General features: G+C 42.0%; 1 protein-coding gene across 12 annotated transcripts in view; it reads right to left on the bottom strand.

Annotated features, from left to right (window-relative positions):
- Positions 1-25,748, bottom strand: part of AKAP13 (A-kinase anchoring protein 13) — a 207,328-nt gene that overhangs the window by 161,450 nt on the left and 20,130 nt on the right. For all 12 annotated transcript variants that reach the window (XM_058846593.1, XM_058846592.1, XM_058846596.1 and 9 more), the window contains one exon: positions 25,401-25,455. The gene's annotated coding sequence lies outside the window, so the exon portion shown is untranslated. The remainder of the gene's footprint in view (positions 1-25,400; positions 25,456-25,748) is intronic.

Genomic DNA, 25,748 nt, shown 5'->3' with positions numbered 1-25,748 from the left:
CTTTGCATCCATCAACACAGCCTCTCTCAGACAGACTTCATCAAACTCTTTATGGACTCCTTTATACCAAGGTGTTTTAACAAGAACAAAGGTAGATGATGGCACATGGTGACCAGCAGATGAAGCCCAAATCTACCAAGACGTCTCTGCCAAACCCTTCTGGGTTGCCTGCACTTTTCCACAGGTTGCTTTCCTGCTCTGGGGAAAAATCTACTCAGTAGATTCATCCACAGAGATTGTCTCCAAAGCATACCTAGAAGGAGCAGTTAAAGGGAATCAAATGTCAAAAGGTGAAAAAGCCAAGATTGGGCTATAGTTTATTAAATGCTGTGTGGGAGATTTTATTAACTAAACTACAGTTATCAGGGTATCTCAGACCATCATTTGGTTACCACACCTCGAAAGGTTGTGGCTACACACACACACCACTGAACACAAGCACAAGACACCAACTGCCTCCTCCTGTTCTGTCAGAGACAGACTCTGCCCCTGCACTCTCCCTGTTGGGAAAACATCCATAATCTGGGAATCTCACAGCCTGAGCCAACCTGCCAACCTCAAAGTGCAATTGCAAGCACAGAAGTAACAATGGCAAAACTAGTTCCCAGCTGGGAAATCAATTGTACTGTGTGAATTAACTGGGTACAGGACTGGAAGGTGAGGCACCGCACAACACATCTCAGTCCTTCATCTACACAAGAACTGCATCACCTGAATACCTCAGTGCTGGTTTTACACAATGTTTTTTCTTAAGAGTAACAGCTGAAAGTCTATTTTATCCATTCTGCTGAGAAAGGAGAGAGTATTTTGCAAAGCACTAGAGGATACTGTGTTTTACTACAAATACATTTATTTTGATATAGACCAAAAAGGAAAAACAGGGAGAAAGTCATCCTTTTAAAGTATGAGGATTGTTCATTAATTCCTTCATTGCCATGTCACACACTTCTGAATTACAGTCTAATGCCAAACTACTGGAGCTGAAAGTGAAATTACCTGAACTCTTAAATGCCAGTTAAGAGCAAACAAACACTCTTTGGATTCATTAATCAGTAAAAACCACCCTCACAGTCACAAACAAGCAGACTGGAACTTTCCTCTGGCATTTTTGTAGTGTTGTTTTCTGGACCTCAGTTTCAAAGACAGTTTGATAAAGCAATGATTAACTATTTGCCATCCTGTGTTGATCTCCAAGGAACAGCTCTTTCCAAGGCAGACAGAACAACAATACACTGGTTTCACTCGTTTATGAGACACTGATTACTTGGCTTTCATTACTCTATTTATGTATTTTGGCAGAGAAAGCAAGGTTTGCTGCTATCCCTTTGAACCAACGAGGACTGTGGGTATGGTTAACATTGCCAGGGTAGATAGTGAGCATGCTGTGAATCACTGCAAGTTTTTCCTCATCTCCACTAAAGAATGAGGGTGTGGAAAGCTCACTTGGATGCTCAGAACCTGGAAAGTATTAGCAACTGGAGAAAATAAACTGGCCTAGCAATGAAAAATTAACATAGATCATAGAATTCTTCCTCAGTTTTTTGTCTGGTTTTATTCTGTGGGAGATGGGAATTTTTAGATTGCTACAAGAAGAAGCAAACAACATTAAAAAGTCTTATATATATTTAGTTCTGTAAGTAAAGAGCCTCCAGAATCAGTAAGATTGTCCACATTAAAGTATCAATTCCCCAAATAACTGATTTCTGTTTCCCATGAAATCATTATGGGACAACTCCTGCATGCCTAAGCATACCCACTTTAGAAGGATTTCCCCATGGGGATTTCTTCTCTTCCTCCTCCTTTACTGGGAAATCATTACCAAGTGTTGATGAACACTGATATAGCTCCCGTTTTCTGAATCTTAAAAAGATGGGTTTAAAAATTATGTTCCAGGGGTGAGCTCATACTGCTTTACAAATGAAGCACAGTATTATCACAAGAAAATGATGACATACAGTAGCTTTATAAAAAGCAATTTGGTTTCTACACAGCTCTGCCAATATTCCAAACAACATGTAACTCCGGATAATTTCTGCCTAAAAGGCCATACTGTCATGATATCCCACAGTGCTCACTAAAGTAAATGTGAATGTAAAGGAGAGTCCTTTTGACACCTGCCTTTAAACAACCTATTTTGCTTGAGTTTAATAAAAATAGAGGGGAAACCCCATCTCTTTTGTTAGGACACTATTTGATAGCAGACTGTTTATGGTCTTGCTCCTTCCATAGTGAGACAACTAAAGCAGAAATTACCCAGGCCACTGATGAATGTCTCTCTCTTTATGAAGAGAGAAGAAAAGAAAATTTAAGGACAGTGTAACAGGTATTTACAATTTTAAGAAGACTTTAAGTGGCGCTGTGGATTATATATGCAATTGCTGTAAGAGAGGAGTCATTTTAGCAAAAAAAACCAATAGCTTAGAGGTGACGCGCATCTGATACATCCTTAAGAGGCAGAGGAGTAAAGCAACAAAAGATGCTCTTGTTACATTTCTAAATTAACTGAAAGGCAGTGAACACAGACAGAAAAGAAATTCTGCTTTGATAATCTGTTTGAGAGGAATCAGTTGGGAGTCTTAAATATGCCTGATAGAGTCACAACACATGGACCACAGGGTTTCCAGTTACTTTGCTGATTCTTCTCCAACAAACTCCCACCCATCCCAAACACTCCCCCAGGGCCCTGCACCGAGGAAACCACTCCTCAAGTTTGCTCTTTTTTCCCTGAACCCAAACCTATTTTATTTTTCTGAGAAGTGTTCCATGTTTTGTTGCTCTGCCATCTGAGCATTTTGACATGTCAAATGAGTTCTCACCATCTGGTTGTAATTGCCATTGCAAAGCTTTCAACAAATTCAAAAAGCAGCACCAAGATGAGGGCACTAATGGTCTAGGGGATGGACGGCTGATTATTTGGGATTGTTTGATACAGCTGAAACCTTTTCATATACAAGACACCCAGGCAAAATCAGTCCTCAGCACCCAAACAAACCTCTGGGGCTTTTCTGAGTTTTGGTTGTTGTCAGCTATAAAACCTCCTCACAATTTTATATCAAATGCTGTCAAGGAAAACATTGCTTCTCCTCCTTATCTCCCAAAATGCTGGGTGTACAACTGCTGCTGTGATCTCCTGCTCTCAATACACAGCCTATAGCTGCATATCATGATATTCTTGTTACAGGACATCCTTTTCCTGCTTCTGCTGCATCTCCCAGGAGAGACAGGCTCACAAGACCTTTCCAGAAGTTTGGCTGATGGTCAGAACTGTATTTCCTAATTCCTTAGGGAAGGGAATCTGGACACACTCCTTGGACAACCAGAGGATCACACCCAGCCAGCATGGGTTTAGGAAAGGCAGGTCCTGCTTGACTAACCTGATCTCCTCCTATGACAAGGTGACCCGTTTAGTAGATGAAGGAAAGGGTGCAGATGTTGTCCGCCTAGACTTTAGGAAAGCCTTTGACATCTTGTTTCACAAGCCCTCAGACACTTCTAAAACCATATTTTAAAAAAAATTCTTTTAATTCTCCAATAGGTTCTTCTCCCTCCTCTCTCCTCTACCATGATATTCAGGTGACAGTCTCAATGAGTTGTGCCTCTTGCCAGAACGGGGCAAAGCCCAAAACAAACCCCCTTCATAAGACCAGGAAACAGAAGAAGCATGAATAGTGAAGGCAAGAACTACTTCAGCATGGCCATCATCAACAGCTACCAACACAATATGCCTCAAAGGCATAGGAAAATGCCACTTGACCACAGTTCCCTACGTAACAAAATGGGCCTATTTTCTTTGAAGTACTGGGTGCAGGTTGTGACAGGACATGCCAGACATTTCCTGGGAAGATGACATGTCACTCCTAGAGTAGGATATGGACCCTGAGAGAAGGCAGGGTTGTTGGAAACAACATTCATGTGAAAATTTCTTTTGGAAGGCTTGTCTGGTTCATCGCCCTGCTCAAAGCAAGGCCATGACATCAAGTTTATGAAATTATCCCCATGCTTTCATTGTTCTAAATTGTCCCAGTCAATGTGGCCTGTTTTTCAGTTCCTGTATATAAAATGGAGCTAAATAAGGTAACTGAGCTTCCTCACCACAGAAGGAAATCAGACTTACCATCAGTGCAAGGCATTCCTGCTCCAGCTGTGAAGCCTACACAATTCACTTGTTTAATATGAGTTTCCTCATGTACAAAACTGATTTTCTTCTTCATTTCCACACAGCTTACAAAAATACTCAATAAAATAAAGAAATTAATCTTTACTTGATTTGTGACCAGGAAGGGAAGATGTACATGCTGAAACATGTACATCAGCATATACCATGCACTGACACATCAATACAAGGCTTTCTCCTACACGTTAAGGAGGTATCTTGGTATAAAATACAAAGAACAAATCTATATTCTTTTCTCCCACTGCAGCTCCTGCCAAGCCCAAGGTCCCACTGTGATGAGCCCAACGGATGTAGCAAGAATCCCTCTGCCATGATGTTACACAGAGAAATGCTGAGAAGGGACACAAAGGGACAGAAAACGACACAACTTGCCCAAGGCTTTAGAGATGGCTGCCAGCACAGTTTGTAATCTGGATGGTATCACCTCTCCACCCTCGCAGCAGTGATGGTTCTCTCTTTCTTCAAAAGCCGTCTCCATCCCCGCCCGCTGCTGCCCGGCTCTGCCAAGCATCCACCACGCAACCGTGACATTAAGTCACTTCAGTGCTCGAATCAACATGTCACTGGAGCTGCCCAGCACTTAATTATATGAATTAGGAGATCTGTATAATGGTGCTAAACCAGTAATGAAAGAGAAGGTTTAATGATGCAACAAAAACCTGCAACGCAGCACTCAGATTACGGGTGGGTTACACAACAGCTCAAACAATTCAGCGTTTAGGCTGCAGACTTGCACAGTGCACATCACATTTTCCCAGAGCCACCATCTGACTCCAAGCATGTGAGATCCACTCAAACACACCCTTCATGCCCGCCTTGCACCAGAAGCTCAAGGATGAAGGTGAGGCTCAGTTTTTGAGCAGCAGTCATCCACATCCAGGAGAAGAGATGCCCAAAGCAAAGTCAGCTCTTTTCCCAAACTCACACTCAAACTCAAAAAGATTTATCTGAAGCCTGTCCTAGCAACCACTTCTATCTCACAAGTAGTGCCTGCTCCTCCCAGCATTAACACTCTATTGCACAGAGATGACATAACTCCAGTGAAACCTGTTCAGTTGACAGCTGGAGTGACTTGCATTGTGCCATGTGAGTTAACTCCCAGCTGCAGCCTCGTTTAAGAAAGAATTATGAGCACAGCTTAAAAAGAGACATCACCCATGAACTGACAGCAAATAAGGTAATTTAGGTATTTGATGAGCACTCAGCATGAACTGTTCATATGGAAGAGAATGCTCCTACCCCAAGATTTCTGAATGGATTTGATTACTAAATAAGCTTAAATACTTCCAGATAGTATTGATTTCTATTCATAGTACTTATATAGCTTAAGGGAGAAATCATTTGGTTTGAAATATTCTTTTAGAATCTATTGACCTTTCATGTCAGTAAACACAATACCAAATTGCAGCTCAGCAGGCTTATTTCACCTTTTTTCTTTTGTAAAGTGCTCAGATGAAAAGCACTATACCAGCACCAGGGTTGAGAAGTATTATTTAGATTTCAAAAGCAGTTAAGTGCCATGGCAAATCCATATGTTCAATATTAAAGGGCTCATAAGAAAATTGACAGGACCAAAACTGCAATGGGGAAGGAAGAGTGATAGCATCAGCTGGGAAACTGCTTACAATATTTGCACATGCTTTTTCAAACAAAAACCTCAAGTAGAGATGCTGTGCCTTATCTAGAAACCCTTTAAAATGCTGCTAGTATCTCACTGTTCTTAATAGAAAAATGTCATACTCGTATTCCTCTGTCACCTGTAAAATACACTATTAATTCTATTAAAATCCACAACGGTAACTGCTTATCTCCATGTGCTACCATTCTTGCTCACTTTTGCCAAGGTGGAAGGCAGCACAGGGCTGCTGCTACAAGCCATTTGCAGCTGCAACAGATCTGCATTTTCTACATTGAGGCAGATGGCTGGAAACAACCAGCATGCAACCACAGAGCATCTTTTACCCTGCAAACCCTTCAGCAGGTTTCCAGATTTGCTTTCATATAGCTCAACTTCTCTTTCCCCTCCCTCTAAACAAAAAGACTGTTTTCATTTAGCTGCTGTTTTTTTCCTCCTTTACAAATGCAGACACCTGCAACAAATTCCTCTTTAGAGAGGCAGATCATAGCAAGGCAGTGTATTATGAGTAGAAAAGCAAGGGACATTATCAAACAGCATCAGCACACGGCACAGATTTTTCCCAGCGCCCAAAGAGTCCTGAGCGTGCAACTCCAAGTGTATGCCAGGGGAGGAAGCAAGCTTTTGTCACTAGAAAAAAGATTCCTGAAGCAACTCAGCAAATGCTCATATAACCTCTGTCTCAAAGTCTGACATCAAATACAACTTGAGATTAACTGAGCCTGCTACTGGCTCTGCATTCATACAGCAAAGTAAAATCCTGGAGGTGCCACATCCTCACATGTGTTTCACACATGGGCTGCAGGTGGCCACAGTAAGACCTGCTCATTATTTTCTCTACAAAGCACACTCCTCCCCGTTAATCAGGAGTTACAACCAGTCATCCAACTAGCACTGTGATGACTTCACTGCCAGCTGCTAGGCACCCTCAGAAAAACAAAAACAAATTACATGAGGGCTACAGTCACTTACCAAATCCTACTACAGGTACACCAGGCTATTGGGCAACTTCGCTGACGTACCTGCCAGGACATCAAGGACTTATTCCACAACCATCCCCTGAAGCAAAGGATCTTTAGTTACAGCAGTGACAACAGTTTTCACCCAACAGAACACCCTCCCCCTCCTCACCTACCCCAGGAAGGTACAGCTTTTTGCTCAGTGAGGGAAAAATAAGAAGTTAAAGCCAACTGATTGTTGGGACACACCCTTCTCCCAGTGCACCTGCAAATGACCACTTGTGCAACAGCACCTGAGTGTCAACAGGACTGTGGGCACTACCCAGGCACGCACACAGCAATCAAGCAAAGGCACTAGCCGCATTTCCACGTGCACACAGGGTTTTCAAGTGCCTATCTACCTACCTACACCTATGCAAGTGGTGATTCACCTCTTGCAAACCCAGCCTCAAACTGCTGCTATCTCCTCTTTCCCGTATTCCTGCAATTGTGGCTAATCTTCCAGTCGGACATTGCCCGCCTTCTTCAGGACTTGCCATTCAGCAGAGCACTAAACAGAGTTAGCTGGTAACAAAACCAAAATAAAAACTCAATGAAAAGTAATTAAAACCCCCTGAAAGGTTTCTCTGAGGTGGGAGGGTGTCTTCAATTGCACTTACAGTTTTTTTGATACAGCATGCACAGCCTCATCAACTTTCTTTCAGCATCAGAAAAGTTTTTGCTCCCTGCTTTGACTGAGCTGATCACAGCCGGCTTGTGGTAACACATTTTGGTTGCCATCTGACCCAGAAAAGAATCTCAGAAAGTATCACCTCTGTGCACAAAGTGCATCTTGCAGAGGGCACCAGAGGAGTTTTTCCAGCCATGCAGAGATGCTCACTAGTTTACCCCTACACAAAAGCTTTAACACCACAGATTTAATAACCTACCTGCTAGTCCAAGAATACAAATAAATCCCCTACTTGAAAACAGAGAGGAATAACCCTAAAAGTAAAAGCAGTGCTCTGTAAACTATCATTTCATGAAACAGATACCTGTTCCTACCTGTGCCCAGACTGACTGGCCCTCGGTCAGTGTCTAAACCACAGATCCATTTGTCTGGTCTTGAGGCACAAGTTTGCTCAACACTTCTGTTACTGTCTTCTGAAGAAGAACATTTTAAGACAGGGATCATACCACAGAATTTAATACTATTCTTACCTTGGGTCAAATGCTTTTATTCTCTGTACTTTTCATTTGCTGATTCTTGAGCTATCTTTTTCAAGATAATAACTTCACTTCTGGGGTTTTTTCCCCTTCAAGGTGCTCTGCCCTTAACAACAGCAGACTTAAGTTTACACATTATTCCAAACATGACACCTGTTCTAAACAATGTTTTTCTATCTATATTTACAAAATGCTCCAACATACACTTCATTAATGGCAACAGAGGGCACATGCACTTTTTCCACAGCATTTTTAGGATTAGAAAGAGTTAAGCCATGGGAAGTAGTGACACACTGATGCCAATTTAACTTTTGTGTGTTCTATGCACAAATAATAAGAAATTATATGCTTTAGATAACAGAAAAAGTTCTGGCATTTCCACAAACAGAAAATAAAGACAGCAGAATTTAATGTCCACTCAGAAATCTAAACAAAGAAGGGGTTTAGATGAAGAAAAGTATTCTGAAAAATTCACCACACATTCCCTGATCCATTCAATTTTCTTCCTAGCAGTTTCAAATAATCATTCTTACCCCCACCAAAACAAAAATGCAAGGGGTGCAAGCCTACAGCACAGGCATTTAGCACTAGAGGTTGCTAGAGATCACAGACAACTCATGACATCCCAAGAAGTGATCGGTGAAAAAAACAGGTGAAAAAAAATGCTCCTTCACTGAGAGTCCCAGTCTAAAAGAGAATCTCAAACAGCCTTCTGAAAAGGGAACAGATCTCACAGCTCTTGGATCATCCAGGGAAATCTGACACTGACCAGTGCTGGGAAGACACAGCTCAACTTTCGAAGTGCTCTTCTACAGATCGCTACCAAGCCTTCCCCAGCAAGGGATTTCATCTCTAGTAAGGTTTCAATAACTGCTTTATGCCTGCCCCAAGCAGTTGCCACCAAGAGGTTTTGTTCACTCCTGAGCTGCCACCAGCCACACATCTGCTGCTTGCTGGACCAAGGCTCAGGCAGGTTGACACCCATGTTCCTTCTGACACATCAGTTTCCTGCTGGAGCAGGTTTCCCCATGTGGGAGAAGGGGCCTGAGCGCTGGGACATCCCAAGGAAAGCCCCGTGCCTGCCTTCCTCAGGCATCCCTGTGTGCCTGGAGGGGAGCCAGCTCAGAAACCTGGGGTTTCCCCAGGCAAGAGCTCTGAGTTCTAAATTCCTCAGGGTGAGGCTCTTTCTGACATCTAAATTCTTTGGGGTGACGCAAAAGGAAGAGATCACCTGAGCACTTCAGGTGGAGGAAGGATAGCCAGCAGAAGCCGATTAATTCCTAAGCAACAGAGATCTCCCCATGCAAACCTCCAGAAAGGCTAGGGGGTATGCATGTGATTAAGGAGGGATGGCAAAGGTGGGGTCAGTCACAGTAACAGAGAAAAACGAAGTTTTTCAAGTGTTTCCAGAGGAGATAAACATCTACCTACTGAATTTTATTTATTTGAGGGTGAGAGGTTGTTCTTTTCCTTTTCTGAGATGGCATTATGGTCAAAGGCAAGCATTAGGATCGTTCAAGTCCTATTGCTTCTGTTAAAGGCTGAAGAATTTCACCTTCACATTCCTCTCAAGCCCGTGACTTCAGGATTAGGCTCATTTCTAAACACTTACAGGAGAAATTCAAAGTTGGAAACCAAGCCAAATAACCCCAAGGGATTTGCCTTCAGTAGCTTTTCCACAGCTTTAACTACAGCTGTTTTCCTTTACAAATTCCATCTCTCAACTGCCAGAGCACCAGGAGAGGAAAACAGTGAAGTGCTATGGTTGGAAACAAAAGCTCAACATGGAGATGCAGCAAAAGCTCAAATCCAGTTCTGCTGCAAGCAAGACTCTGACCACTAACACACTGATTTAGTTCCTGCTGTGCAAGAACACTTGAGGTTGGACTTTCTTTTTTCATCCTCAAGGGTACAGAATGAAATTATGAGCCAACCAGGACTAAAAGGTTTCTCTGCACCACTGGAACAAGCAAATAATTTCTCTGACCTATTTTAAAATAAAACATGAATCTCCACTGGAAGTAAAAACCAAATTCTTTATTCAAATCTTGCATACCCCACCTGAGCATGGTTTTGAAGCATCTCTGCCAGCCTCAACCATTCCTTAAGCAACTGAGGAAATGAAATACAAAACATTAAACAATGTGGAGGGTCAGATTTAAACCAACAAAGACAAGGAAATTGCAAGTTAAGCTTCTTGCTCTGCCCTTGATTCACCTTGTTTTGTTCAGCTACTGCTCTTTTCCCAGACCCTTCCTCCCTCACAATGCCAAGAGCAACAGGACACAGAAAACAGCGTGGTCTAAACATAGGTGGCATTCCCTCCTATCCGTGTCTTGTTTATCACCCAATATCCCATACAAGCACATCTGGTTTCTCACTTCAGGAGCCCTGCTGGAAATAACTGCTGCAGCACTGCTTGGCTGCAGGTCCAGATGTGCCCCTTCCTTGTCGTGGTGGAGACATTCCCTGGCCAACATCTCCAACACAAGGGGTTGCAGCAGCAGGACAAACCTCATATTCCACTATCATGCAGAAAAAACAATAAAATGTGAATGATATTTATATTCCCAAGAAGAAAGATCACAAGCTGCAGAGGAGAAAAGAAGCAATGCTGAAACTCTGGCAAACCAATGTCCTCCTAAAGTAGGACAAAATACAATCTTTAAAATAAAGGCCTCCAAAATGACCATTTTTCTTCACTACGAGCACATACAGTTTACAGTCATAGTCGTGTCTGCAGAACTTCAGTAATGGATTAAAGAAGTTTCATAAACTTGTAGAGAAAAGTACTTCAAAATTTGTGCATTAAGAAACCATGTATGTTACATAAAAGGCAAAACATGGGCTAAATATCAAGTGCTGTTATAAATTTGGGAAAGACTACAAGCATCTTTTCCATACTTTATGGGAAGGATCCAACATGGGACACAACTGCTTCATTGGGAAAAAATGCTCATGGCTCAAAGCCTACACACTGTCTTCTGATCAGATGCAAATGATGAGTAGCTACAGAGGGCTTTAAAGAAGGGCCACACTACCAAGCCACCACTGTATTTTAAAGGGATTCACGATATTACTCCATTTCTTCTTTACCTTGTCCTTTCAACAGGACAAATCTTTCTCATGGCATAGTGTGAAACTAAACCTTTAGATGAAAGACAAGAGCACCAATTTGGGGACTGAAGATGTGCAAAATAAGGTGGTGACCTCCTTGGGAAGCATAACACAGGGAATAAAGTCCACTTCACGGATCCATCAGGTCTCTGTTTGGCTTTTCTCAGTTTAATACATTTGCCAAAAGGATTTCTCAACACTTTCCAGCTGTAATTCCAACCCTCTCCCCTACTACTGGGTCTTATTCTTCCAGGAATATCTCACAGTTCAGTCACAGGTCTTCCATCACAAACCATGGAGATGTCCTTTATTAGCAGTGCTATTTCCACAAGCATCCAGGGTGTTAACAAGCACCATATGCATAGGGATGAGGAGATGGAGGAAGTTCATAAAAAGGTTTTCCCACCATGAAAATCATCTTCAACTTCCCATGAGTATGGTTCCACAAACACTTGCAGTAAGGCAGGTTGTATTATTCTGTTCTCTCTTGCCCAATAGTTGCTATTACTGGATCTGGCAGGGCACCATGTGACAGAAAAATGCAGCTGCATTTTTGGCTCAGAAGCCTCTACAAGAGCCTGTGAGTCATGAACTAAAAGGCCCACAAAAAAGCAAAAGAGAGGAATGCAGATTCAGTTTTCCTTTTATTGCAAGCATGTGTCTCTACTGCATAGTACTGATGTACGTAAATTACAAAAACAAATAATTCTGAAATTCCTTTAGTCAGGTAAGTTGGGTTCCCACTGCTCGAGGCCACTTGACATAGAAACAGAATGGAAAGATTGCCACTGACCACAGAGTGTCTGAGGCACACAGCACAGCACATGTCCAGATGTGCCTCTGAGCTACGCTTTTCTACAAGTCTAGAGTAATAGAGTGGGTTTTGGTGGTCTTGGTTCTTTTTGTAGAATTTCTCCCAAGAAGTTCAGCCTCATTCCTAACACATAAGGCTGAGCTCTTCCACACTAAAAAATCCCTCATCTGCCTGTTGCACTGTAAATTAAGTTTGGAATGCAACAGTTTGTCTAAAATGTGTCAAATTGCTCTGATTACCAATATGATACTCTACCATGTTCATTACTGGCACCTCTCATGACTGATCAAATGTTTCAACCTTTTTTTCCTTTTTTCAAATGAAAGCAATCCAAAAGCACCCCCTTTCCCAGACTGCTTGGAGTGGGTATCATAAACACAAGGCAGAAGGGAGCGTGAGAGCAATCTGGACTGTGGACTGCAGAAGAATGTCTCAGGACTCCTCTTTATCACCAGCTCATGGACTCTGTCAGCAAGAAGCTGTTCCCACACTACTTCATGTCTTCTGCCTGCAAACAGCAGCCCAGCTCTGAGCCAGCTCAACAAAAGCAAGCTGGAGAAAAGCAATGGAAGGGGAAAACAAGGCACGAAGAATAACCCTTTAGTTGGGATAAACAGTACAAGTCCACTGAAGTTTGCATCCTCTGGAGAGTTTTTGTACTGGGTGGATGGAACATGACAGGAATGAACACTAAAGGTGAACAGAGGCAAAATTGAACAGTGCTTCCCATGCACCTACCAAAAATGCTGGTTCTCCTCTGTCCAGATGCTGCATTAATATATAACCACCTTAGAAAAATGATCCTTTATGTCTTATACTCCTCCAAACCTCCAAAAAAGGTTGATAAGCCATCAGCTTGTGTTTCTTCCCATTTAAACTGGGTCCCATCAGCACCATAGCTCTCACACCCAGCATCACTCCTGTTAAAAAACAGCTTTCATCATTGCTGTTGGCCTCACAAACTTACTACACATCAGCACCCACAATGATTAACCAGCAAAAGAAGCTCTTGTCTTGCCTCTTAGGTACACTGTGCTCCTAGGGAAACGTTGTTGTTACAAGATAATGCAAGGCAGAGGCGAGGACTGGAAGGGAAGTTTCCTATGGCAGACAAAAAATCCTTAAGTGATTTTTACAGAGAATTTTCCAGCCATTTCTGAACTGGAGTGACAGGAGGAAAAAAACACTAAGAATCATCCTGCACCTTCAGAGGACAAGGAGTGGAACATGAGTAGCAAGAGGAAAAGTGTCTCTAACAAAGGTCACCAAACGCATCACAGCTAAAATGGAAATGATGAGCATCCAGGTTGCTGGTGTTCAGTCATGTGCTGTAGGATTGAGCAAGGTGTTCAACTCACGCAAAGAATTCAAAGAGTTTGCTCAAACACAGCAAAGGTATAACTCAACACAGACACAAACACAAGAGTTTAAGGAATGTACCTCAAAAAGGCACAGGTGTCATTAAGTTTGTTTTGTAACTTTTGCTCAGCTGAGGACCCAACTCTGTCTGGTCTCCAGTAAGGGCCACTCACTTTGGCTTTACATGAAGAGATTCCCCTCTCCAACTCATCACTCTCCTGAAAGTACTGCTAGAGAAAGGCATGAAGGCTGATGTTGCATCTTTGGGTCTGATAGGTCCAATATGAGGTCTCTTTTGGGAGCAGAAACTCCCCATTCCCCCATGGAAAAGCAACTCCCAGAAAATTAATTCCTACTCTACCACCCTCCTGTACTGCATTACAGAGCTTTGCTACTCCTGTGCATTCCAGGTCATGGACAAAGTCAGGAACTCCACCAATGTTCAACCAGCTGTGCTTAGGTTGGTTAGATATTATAACACCACAGTACCTGACACTGCCCTCTCAGGCAGTCTGTGCCAGGCAGCCTACAAACACCACTCAAAAACACTGCTGTGTCTTGAAAGACATTATAATCTTTGCCAATGCTCTCTACTACTCCTCAGGAAATGACAGGCTCATTTTTCAGAGTAGTAAATTCCAATAAATTCTTCCTAAACTGGATGGAAATCTGAAAGTTTAACAGACCTAATAAATTGTCTATTATCTGTATTGCCAAGCCAGCCTTACACAAACAAATACATCTAAATTAGACTTCAATCTGCAAATCTTCCTCCATGTGAATAGGAGCTCTGACTTTAGTGGGGCTACTCCCATCAAGGAAAGAGGGGTCTTCTCTTTTTACACTATGTAAACCATGGGAAGTAAATTCCTCCCACACAAAGCTCTCACATAATCCCTGCTGCATCTTGCTCCTGGCTCATAGGTTGAATATTCATCTCCACACAGCTTCAAAAGATACACTCTTCAGCATCTGTCAGGCACTTTTTTCTTCTGTAAAATGAGGAATGTACTGTGAATTGAAAGAAGTTTGGGTAGGTTTTTTGCATTCCCTTGTAACAACAAGATTTATGTCCCCTGCAATTAAAAAAATTATAGTCCAAAAGCATTGCTAAAACCTTTAAAGGACTATATTTAGAGACCGACCTGGAAGATGACTCCTTACCATGATCTCCAACAGTAATAATTCCTTCCAGCCTAGGGCTGTAGGTAATCATTGTGTATCAAGGTCATATTCTTGCCTGGACAAGTTTATTTGCTGTATGTTTTTAGACCACACATCTTAGAAAGTCACAGCAGCATAGAACCATAAAGGCTGACAGCAGTCAGGAAAGGACACCAACTTTTCCAGTATTACCCATAAAAACTGTAAACATCATCCTGCATCACTATTAGTACCTAAAAAACCTACATCTATATAGGATGTAGACCTATAGAGGACTTCTCATGTGGCATCACTGTCACACAAAAAAAGGGACAATTGCACACAAAGGTCACATTTGCACACATCTTCCTTATCTACTCTATAGGACCTGATCTTGCAAGTTGCTCAAATGGCTCCAACCCTGTACATTAAAAAACAGAAACGTCACCAAATGACACCAGAGACCTCCCAACACACTCTCCAGCCTTGAGATGACAAACATCTTGTTCATCTCTTTTGCCAGGGCTTGGGAAGAAGATGGGAGAGACAGCAAGCAGCAGCAAATGCAGAGCCCACACCCTTGTGATTTCACTGGAGAGGGGACAGGTTACATCATAAATCAATTTTGTCTTAGGAGGCCACATTGATAAATGTCACTCCAGAGCCTCCATGTGAGTGACACTTCAACTATTCCATGGTGCAATCTGAACATAATGTTTGAAAAACTACAGATGCAATCAATTCACAGGAACACCAATAAGTGAGCTCTATGGTTCTTATATTCATCCCTTTCACCTTTATACATTTAATTTAAAATATTAATCTACACACAACCTTTGCAACCTGTGCAGTATAGAGACCAATGGTCAGGCTTCCTAGATGCTTTGATTAATTGCCAGTCACTTATGCTTCCAAGTATCTGATGTTTAATTAAAAAACAAGGATTAAGCCAAATTAGTTTGTTAGCCAGCCCAAGGTCAGCTGATGTAAAGGGACTACAATCTTAACAGATTTTCCTTATTGCATTGCAAGGCTTGAGTACTTAGTTTCATTATGCAAATGTGCAGCGGTCTCACAGAGCCAGCACTCAAATAAAAATTGTTCCAAGTCACTAAATGTATCCCGTGTATCTTGTAATTCCTCACGCAAATAAAGAGCAGCAAATGTTTATCCCTCTGTTTTCCCCAGCATTACTGGTTTACGTTCCTGTAGCTGAGGCAACCACACTACGCCAAGCAGCTTTCAGCCTTTCAGAAAGATTAACTTCTTAAACAGGCACAACAGCCAAGCTCAGCTGCAGCCAGCCAAGGTGAATGGCAGACACACAGCTCACGGAGCAGAGCACAGCACAGGACACTGTGTGATGACCTCCTCCTTGAGATCATCCCCCCATCTAAAACTACACTCATGGCAGGCTCAGCTCTCAAGTTTTTAGATTACCCCAGGTTTGATTTGTTTGCAGAATGTCATTCCTTGCTAAACAAAATTCTGGAAAAAATGAAGTAAGAAAGAAAGAGAGAAGGTGGTAATGACTGCCTCGAAAGAAGACAGAAAGAAGCACAGCAACAAGTGCAAAAGCATGGAGATTTTTTTTGCTGACAACGTTCATGACACCTCACAGCAATGCCAGGTCCGAGGAATACTTCAAATTTTCAAAAAATACCAACTTTCCAGGTCCTGCTGCACAGCGAACACCACAAAGACGACAGCAATTCAAGTCCAGATCTTTCAATAGACTGCAACTCCAGAACCCTCAGGAATGTTGGGCACAACTGAGCATAAATAAAAGCAATTCTTAGCTTTGTAACACATACATCAGTTGAACACGTGCTAACCAAGTCTAACTAAAACTGTACAACCAACTTCCTCATTCCCTTTCTTCCTCTCCTATCCCTGGGAAAAGATGTGAAATACAAGTTATTGCTGCAGTAGGCAAACATTAATAGTGACTGAAACCACTTAACCATCTATTCTTCCTTCCCTTCCCCTGATTTTTATTTTAAGAAAACCCAGAGAAGCCCCTACCTCCCCTAAGAAGGGTTTCAGCATAACCAAATTTTTCATCCTTGGCTAGATTGAGTAAAAACCCAATTTAGGATTAAGTGCAACTCAATACACACTTTATTTCAAGCCATAAATATCCAAGATTAAGAGATGGCTGACAGGACAAGACAAAAAGAAAAACTAAATTCTTCCATACCATCCATGCCACAAGATCATTGCACAGAGGTAATGGCAAGGAGCTGAACCTGAGTACATGGCAATCGATGGGGACTACTCAGGGATCCGCCAAACACTTCAGATCTCACAAGAAAAACCCTGTGTCCCACAGCTCAGCTCTACTCCTTTTCACTTAGCTCGAAGTGTGACCGGCGGTAGGAGCCTGATCAAATTCCTTGCTTTATCCACGCTTGAACTGAAGCCTTGGCTCAGCAGACTAAGTTACATGAGCTTTCCCTTTTTCAGAGGATGCCGGCCATTAGTGCTGGTGCCAGCACTGCAGGTAACACCAGCAAGTCCCAGGGAGCTTTGGTTTGGTTACAAAGAGATTTCATCTCTTGGTGAAGCAGCTGGTATTTCTGCATCTCCTGCTAGACACTCCAGTGCTCTGTTTTCATCAGCCGATAACATACTAAGCCTGTTGAAAAATCCAGCCTACTCCGATCTGAGAAGTGGGAGTTTCTTCAAATAATTAATCAAATCATGCTTACATGGGTGAGTTTCAGCTCTAGTACTGGTGAATATCAAAGAAAAGCTTCAAAATGCTTATGGGTCAGATAGAGGCAATGCAAGTGCCTCACAAAGACAGGAGCTGCCATTACAGCACAATTCTGCAGAAGGAGCACTGCCTCTGGCCACAGCAGCTCCAAATGAACCTTCCCCCAGCTCTCCTGGAAAAGCACCTTCTCACTGTGCAAGCCCAGTCCAAGTCCAGCTGCTACCCTTGAACTCTTCTTCAGCTCCAGGGATCCCCAGGACCACTGCGGGGAGAACAGCAGCTAAGGCTCACCCAAGCAAATTGAAGTCCAGGTGGTTTCCCTAAAGAGCACCTGCCAGACCTCTGTGTAGGGCCTGGGAGAGAGACAAGGAAGGAAACAGAGGAAGATTTTGTTTGCAGCGAGGAACCAGAGTCCTGCCTCATGGGTGTGGGGAAGAGCATTCCTGGAACAGGCCATGGGGTGATACTAACCTTCAGAGGGGCTTCTATGGAAGAGATCATAGAATGGTTTGGGTTGGAAGGGACCTTTAAAGACCACCTAGTTCAATTTCCCAGCCATGGGCAGGAACATCTGTCACTAGATCTGGTTGCCCCAAGCCCCCTCCACCCTGACTTTGAACACATGCAGAGCAGAACTGCTTGCTTCTCAGGGGACAGACTCACAAATCTGTGACAGGAAGGTGGACAAGTAAAAGGCTTGGGTCAAATGGGAGGAGTGAGCAAACAAGGAGAGAACTGGGTCAGGAAGAGCCTGTGCGACTCGGCCAAGCGCTCGCGCAGCAGGAGTGTGGAAACGTGGAAAATCTCCACGTTTAAGAGCGTGCACACGCAAATGCAATATTTTACAATCCTACAGCGCTTTTAAAGTGCTCCAAGTGCTTCATAATTGTTAATTAAGCAACAGTACTCACAAATTAGAAGCATAAGACTGAGATATAGCTATGTCAATTTTTAACAGTATGATAGCTATCATGGTTTAACCCCAGGCAGCAACTCAGACCCACACAGCCACTCACTTACCCTGCACCAATGAGAAGGGGGAGAATTAGAAGGGTAAAAGTGAGACAACTCATGCACTGAATTTAAGAACAGGTTCACAGGTAATGCACAAGCTGCACACAAGCAAAACAATACAAGGAATTCATTCCCCAGTTCCCAAGGGCAGGCAGGTGTTCAGTCACCTCCAGGTAAGCAAGGCTCCATCACATGATGATGATGATGTGGGAAGACAAACACCATCTCTCTGAACATCTCCCTCCTGCTCTACACACTGCCCATGCCTCCGTATGGTCTGGAATGTCCCTTGGACCATCTAAGGTCAGTTGTCCTGGCTGGGTCCCCTCCCAACTCCTTGTGCCCCAGTCCTGCTCACAGGTGGGATGGGTGAGAAGCAGAAAAGGCCTTGGCTGTGTGTAAACTCTGCTCAGCAGTACCCAAAACATCCCTGACTTATCAACAGTTTCCAGAGCAAATCAAAAACACAGCCCCATATTAGCTACTATACAAAAAACTAACTCTACTCCAGCCAAAACCCGCGCAGTAACTTAGGGAATAAAAGCTACTTTTAAGCAGTCACATACCCCAACTCCTCCTGCCTCGCAGAGCCCGGGCTGTGTCCCACAGCCAGGCAGCGCAGCGCTCTCTGAAAGAGGCTGGTGTTGAGGATTTGAATCCAGACTCCTGTTTCAGGAGGATTTGAAGCCAGACTCTTGTTTCAGAGCGTGCCCCGATGCCTCGCACACTGCCAGCGATCCAATCCCACTCCAGCCGGCTCCCTAAGCCATTCCTTGATCGCCAGCCAAGCCCCACGCAGAGGTAATCTTACCAAAGTAACACCGGTATGTGGCTGTAAATTGTGATTTTGTGCTTGACTTGTGTTATCTACCTCCTCTTGCACTTTGGCTGCACAAATTATCTTCAGCAATTTCATCTTAAAGCTCATGTTTTACAGTACTGATTTCCCTTAAAAGTATATTTTTTTTTTAAATTTGCTTTTATTAGTTCAACCACATTTGCCAAGTTTCAACAGACGACTTCTTTCTCAGCTGCCTAATTTCAAATTCACCTTTACACACAGCTTAAAAGGGGGCAAAAAGTCATCACAAGTAAGTGGGATGTGATGCTTAACATCAAGGTTTATGCAAATACACTTTCACAGTATCAGCTGAGGGTCAAGAATCATGAATTTACTCTACAACACGGGAGAATTAAGAAAGAAAAAGCATGAAACCGAGCCAAAACTTGGAAATAGGTACACTCCTGATTAATACAAGGCTACTATGAAAAAGCAGATGTGAAGTCACACCTTGTTTTATTCAGGGGAAAAGCCAAAGTGTACAAGAGCCAAAAAGAACTTATTCTGTGCAGTGGCAGACTCTGAAATACAGCAAATATTACTCCTTCAACATTAATAAAACATGTTGTATACAGAGCTTTTTTCTCTTCAGTCCTTGAAATCCTGCCAAGTCATAAGGTTTTTATGGGAACATTGAAATGAATGTTGATCAGAGCCATACCCATAAGAGTTTTAAATTTTACCACCACTTAGAGGCAAGGGCTTCCCCCCAGTCCCTCATGCATCTGCAAATCTGGACATTTTTAAAAAGCCTGATGAACTAAAAAAGCTCATACACCCTCCATATATGAAGATACTGAATTCCCTCTTGGATTACCAGCTGAACTCAGGCCTTGAAAGGATTGTGAACTCCTCCACCCTCTAAAATGAAGTTCTTCAAAGGCAAAATTTTACATTCTATATACAAAAAATAATAGCTACTTGGTAAATGAAATTAGAGCACTAGAGGTCACCTCATTACCAATATATTCTTTTCCCCATTCCTTCCCATATTCATCAGCATCTGTTTTTTCCAAGGCCTAAGCTTTATTTTTCAAAAAGTTAACACTGGCTCATAAAAACACAATTAATTTGGAAGTACAAGGCTCCTGGCATCCAGACAAGTAGTTGATCATTTAGTTGTCACATCTAATGTGATAGAGCTTCAACCGAGTTGGAAAACTTGGAAAAATAAGGGGCTTCTTCCTATCTAATTAACACAGCAATGAAATTTAACAGCCTGGCACGGAAATTTCTTTCCAGCATTATGTTTTTGAAATAACTTGTCTACTCCCACAGTCTACAAGACCTTTTACAACACATTAAACAGTAATTTACCCTTTCCAGCTTAAAGGCTTCAATTTGGAGTCCTCTGTATCAAACCAATCAGGGTGGCAAAGATGCTGCACCAAAAGACTGCACAGACATCTTCTCACCCTGCATGCTTTTATATCTATTCTGTAATTGTAGCACTAAAATCTGTGTCTATTGCAATAGTTATCCATTTTATCACTGATATAAGTTTAAAAATTAATTAGGTGCATAATGCTTTAAATTTAATAGAGAAATGGATAAAAATTACACAGGCTATATCCAAGTTGGTCTGTCTTTCAGGTCCCTGGTCTGGGAACTTGTGTTGTTTGTATACTATCTTGATTTATGTTTATTTAAATAATGCCAAATATTAGTTTTAAATTTACAGTGATTGTTTTATAAGATATCTCCAATCCTATCAGGATGAAGAGCTTACGCTAAACAAAACAGTTTGTTTATACTAGTAATACATCTCATAGGAAATACTTAGAATCCCACATGTTCAAAGCAGGACTTTCTTTCTTAGGAAAGCCTATTTTTCCACAGAGGGTTGCTATCTCCTGCTACCAAGAGGCCAGAGTTCCAATCAGGAGAAGCTGGTCTGCAGAGCCTCACTAAACCTGAAAGTGAGTTTTAATGCTACCTTAAAATAACCATTCACACATGCAAACCAATTAGTGGTGCAGGTACTTAAGTGTGAAAGCAAAGGCAGAGCAACACCTTGTCCTTCTCTGAAGTACAATAAATATTTACATGTTCCTATAAAGATGCCCCTGCATATCCAAGTCCTGTATTTTGTACTCTGGAACTGTGCTTGTACAACAATGAGCACAGCAAAGCCCTCCTCTACAGCTGATGCTCTTCTGTGCTTGGATCACAAATTGAAAGTGGATGGGACAAATACTTAAAATCACAGACCCTTAGTAAAATCTCCCCAGCACACTTTACAACCTCTCATGTACAGTGACTGCACAAATTTTCTCCTCTGTCTGTAGACTGAAAAAAATATTCCTCCAGTTTGTACACAAACAACAGCAAGTCCATTTTGAAGGGGAAAGAAGGAAAAAGGCAGCACTCAATACTTTAAGGATTATTTACGAACAAGCTGAAGCCCTATAAACTTGGCTACTGAAGAAAGACAGTCCTCTCTAGCTTATGCCAAGTGGGTCAGACAGAGGAAGAACCTCAGCAGTCTTCAAAGTCAAAGCAGATGGGGAAGTGAGTAAGAGCCCATGTGAGCAAAAAGGAAACAAGATTCTCCTCATTTTAGCTTGTTTCAGAGTTTCAGTTTTCTAGATGCCATTGACTGACACAAGCAGAGGAGCTCACTTCTGTAACAAGTATTAGAACTGCACAGTAATTACTTAAGACTGCTACAGATGCAAAAAAATCAAGTCCCAGTGTGTGCAGATTGAGGATGTTGCTTAGCTCAGTAGGAGAGAAGCAGGTGAAGTGTAAGAAAGGTGCTAAGAGAATAGGAGAAATGTTCCTTGCTTTGTAGCTATGAAAAAACCTATTGGGATTCTTTATCATTAGTGCTTCAGTATCAGAGATATAAATATTTATGTAGCTGTAAAGTAGGTTCTACTTTAGAGCTAATTGTAGCTCAAATTAGATTGTTAAAAAAAAGAACGCATAAGCTTGCAATAATGTTTTTATCCTTTTTTAAATAAAAAGCAGCAGTGCACACATGCCATAGAATGACCATACATCACATTCCTTAAAAAGCTGAAGCTGACCTCTTGGTCCTTTCTCAGGCTTTACATCTCCAGACAAGATCTGGGCCAAGACCATTTCCATACCCAGGGATGCATCTCTGTCTCAGGGTAACCTCATCATCCAAGTGGTGAAACCTAAAACCAGCTAATCTCCCCCAGGGTCATGCTTGTGGAGCTGGGAATCCCTCCATCTGCCTCAGCAATATAAAAACATCGCTGGCTGCAAAATAAACAGCACATGAACCACAGAACAATTGCCCCTCCAGCCAATGCTGCTCATGCCACCCACTACGGGCTAGTAATTTTTTAAGAGCTCCCTCACCCTAAAATAAACTTCATTCTTTGAAGAAAGACCTTATGCAAGTTGACAACACAACTTCTTTTCAATTCATCCAAAGAGAGGATTCCCCCTCCAAATTCCTGGGAGTTTTGCAATCTGACAGAGCAGACCTTGAAGGACCACAGAAATACTTTTGATCAAGAACTTTTAAACTGAGCTGGGAACAGTGGAAGTGCAGTGCTACAGCTTCCTAGGGAGACACAGAAAGCCAAGGACATGCTGAGGAGATGCTCATCTTCCAAAGAAAATACTGCTAAGACAAGCAGGCATCCTTCCACCACTTATATTTAGCATCAGCTATTCCACTGGTGTTTCCATGAGTGTTTTTTGCCCAAGATTTCTGCTGGAAGAGCCAGACCTGCAAAACTTGTAAGAAAACTCATCAGGAAGAGGCAAGGAGGGGTTGAACAACACCAACCCACTTTGGATACATGCATCCTCACTTACGTGAACTCAAGTGATCTGATATCCAGGGTGGGTTGTGTGGAGAAAAGTCAAGATAGAAATACATATATATTAAGTTTTTGCTTGTCTTTCTGTGTAACTATATACATCAAGAAATTTGCTAAAGTGAGAGGTACAAAGGAGAGGAGAGAGGCTGTGCTATGAGCAACAGCAAGGGAAAGGAACTTCAAACTACAGTCCCTTTAGCTTTTCTTGTTATTATTATTTATCATATATGCTGTAAATTAACTACCTTGCTTTAGGTAACTTTTTACCATGACAACTATTCCTTTTATCATCATTTTCACATCAACTTTAGATGCTCTAAGATGCAAAGTGAAGCCTCCCCCAAATCTCTCTCCTAACTAAAAAAGACCCAAATGTGTTAACCTTGAAGGACCACATAAAGTTGCATTTACCAAAGTCAAACCTTCTCTCTGCACGCTGGTGGAGTTGGAAGAGAAAAAAAAATTAAAAAAAAAATCTATATACAAGGTGAGATCATGCTGGCTTCTTAACGGCATCTGCACAAAAAGGATTCTTTTTTATGTGACATGTACAGTTGACCTGGGTTAACACTGCAGTGTGGGGAGTTGAAAAGGCATCACCTGATGAAACAGAAATACCTCCCTCCAAACTATATTGCAGGAATTCCAGCCAAGCACCCCAACCGCAGCAAACACTAAGTGCCTTCTGGAACAGCACATGTTCTGTGTCAGCAAAGCAGCATTAATACAAAACTCAATTCAAATAAAGGAGCACTGACCCTTTAGAAAGGGAAGGGCTTCATCAGGCTCCTACCACACCAAACAAAGACCACTGAAGATACTCCAACCACTGAAAAAAATTATTATATCAAAAGGAGGAAAACAATGTCAGCCTTGTACATGTTTTGTTAGTGAATAATGACAGTGTTTACCTTCCCAGCCTAATATATTACTGCTCTGGACTCAACTTTAAAACAGAGTACATGACAGAATTAATTATGTCCTTTCCTCTTAACTACCATTCCCTGGTAATTTATTAGCTTGGTCTACATATATTCATAGATGTGTCTAATATACAAAGTTAAAAGGACTTAGAACTGATGCCTAAATACTCCCCTCATTTGCAGAGTCCTTTCCATCCTCTGGACAGGCAGTGGCATCAATAAATAGAGCCTCAGGCTGCACATTAGTCACTGCTTAAGCAGTAGAGGGAGATATGGGGAACCACAAGCACACTGCAATGGCGTGTCTCAGGAGCAATGCAGTGCTCTCAGAGGGTTCTGCTAAGGACTTTTCCACTTTTGTTGGCTCACCCCCAGTTTGGAGTCCATGAGCCAGTTCCTGTGTGTTTTCAGGAAAAGACAAATGCCATGCCACACAAACCCTGAGTTCAGCACCCTGGCAAAGGAATGACACATAGATAAACTCTGATAGGCTCCCTAAAAGGGAACTCAAAACCTCTCTGCAGTCTGTCTTCACTCCCCTAAAGTCCTCTCTAAAGAGGGACAAATACCAGGGGAAAAGCAGATTGGAGAAGACTTCTGGTTTAAGACAATATTATTTCACCAAGGTCTCTCATCTCAAGGAGAGAAGCTGCTATGCTGACCTTTCACTGGAAGGAGATCGAAAGGAAGAGAGGGTGGGTACTGCAGAAAGCAGAGACAGGACAAAAAAGAAAAGCCTTTCACAGATGCCTCTCAAGGAGTAGCAGCACTTTTGTCAGGGTAGCTGTTAGGATATTATATTCCCACGTGAACACTGCAGTTGCTTTTGGCCTCATCCAGATCAACAAGCAACCCCAACTAACACATCAAATTAGCTGTATACGTAGGGATTAACTTCTTGTCTTGCATCAGAGGTCAGTCAAGTCTTTTCTCCACCACAAAGGAAAACACAGTACATTTTGGTACAGCAGCACATTTAGCTCTTCCAACCATCATCCATGGCACCACAGCATTGGATTTGTGCTCAGAATGTCACTAAGATATTCAGAAATTGACAAGACCAGGTGCTTTCAATCAACACCCAGAAATCCCGTCAATCATCAATTATGTGGAATCTGCATTTTAGAGGTATAGATGGGGTTCAGAAGATCAAAGAGGGGGTGTTAAATATGCTCACGTTATCTCATGTTTTGGGCTAAAAAAATATAAAATTCTCAAGCTTTTTATGATTTCTCCACATCAGAAGCTCCTGCCTGAGGGAAAGAGGGAAGATAAAGGGATGGAGGAAAAGCAACTCTATCTAAAAACCTGGAAGCATGAAGGTTTCATTTCATAATAAAATGACATTAAGTGATAACAAGTTTACTTTCCAGTGGGGAAAAAAAAATGCAGACCATCTCTTGAAAAAAAATTGATAAATTGATGAGATTATACAGTAAAATGCAGATATAACCTGCATCTCATTATTCTGCACCACGTCCACTTCATTTGATTATATGAATAAATGAGGTCCTTATGTCATACTAGAGGCATTACCCCTACTTTTGTTTACAACATCTTTCTAGCCTTTAACCACAGCACAGGCAGCACAGCTGGCTGGCAGCTCCACATTACAACCCAACATGCAAAAGAAGTTAAGATAGGGGAAGTGATTCTAAAAAAATCCACAGGAAAAAATCTTGCTTCACTTACCTAAGCAAAGTTGTCATTAGAGAGTTTTCCAGTAATAAAATCCAAGAGAAAAAGCCTGAAAAAAACATAGAACAAGGCAAAGTTTCAGTACATAGGATATTACTCATATTTTTTCCTTGGTAATTGGAAAAGTCAGTGATTTAAAGAAAAAGTAAATTCACTCCATTAGTTGCCTTTCTGATAGTTACTTGTAACAAAAGGGTCCTCCTCAGACAGGGAATGTATCAGAAACAATAGGGCAGATTTTTCGATGCTGCTGCCAGCATTATACCAGTGCAATTCCCCAAATGTCAATCACGTTGGGCTGCAATAAAACTGGTGTTATCCAGCAGACGAGTCAGGCCTAAG

The sequence above is a fragment of the Poecile atricapillus genome, chromosome 11 (assembly GCF_030490865.1).
Source record: "Poecile atricapillus isolate bPoeAtr1 chromosome 11, bPoeAtr1.hap1, whole genome shotgun sequence".
NCBI classification, from domain to species: domain Eukaryota; kingdom Metazoa; phylum Chordata; class Aves; order Passeriformes; family Paridae; genus Poecile; species Poecile atricapillus.
This window is presented reverse-complemented; position numbering and strand designations above follow the sequence as displayed.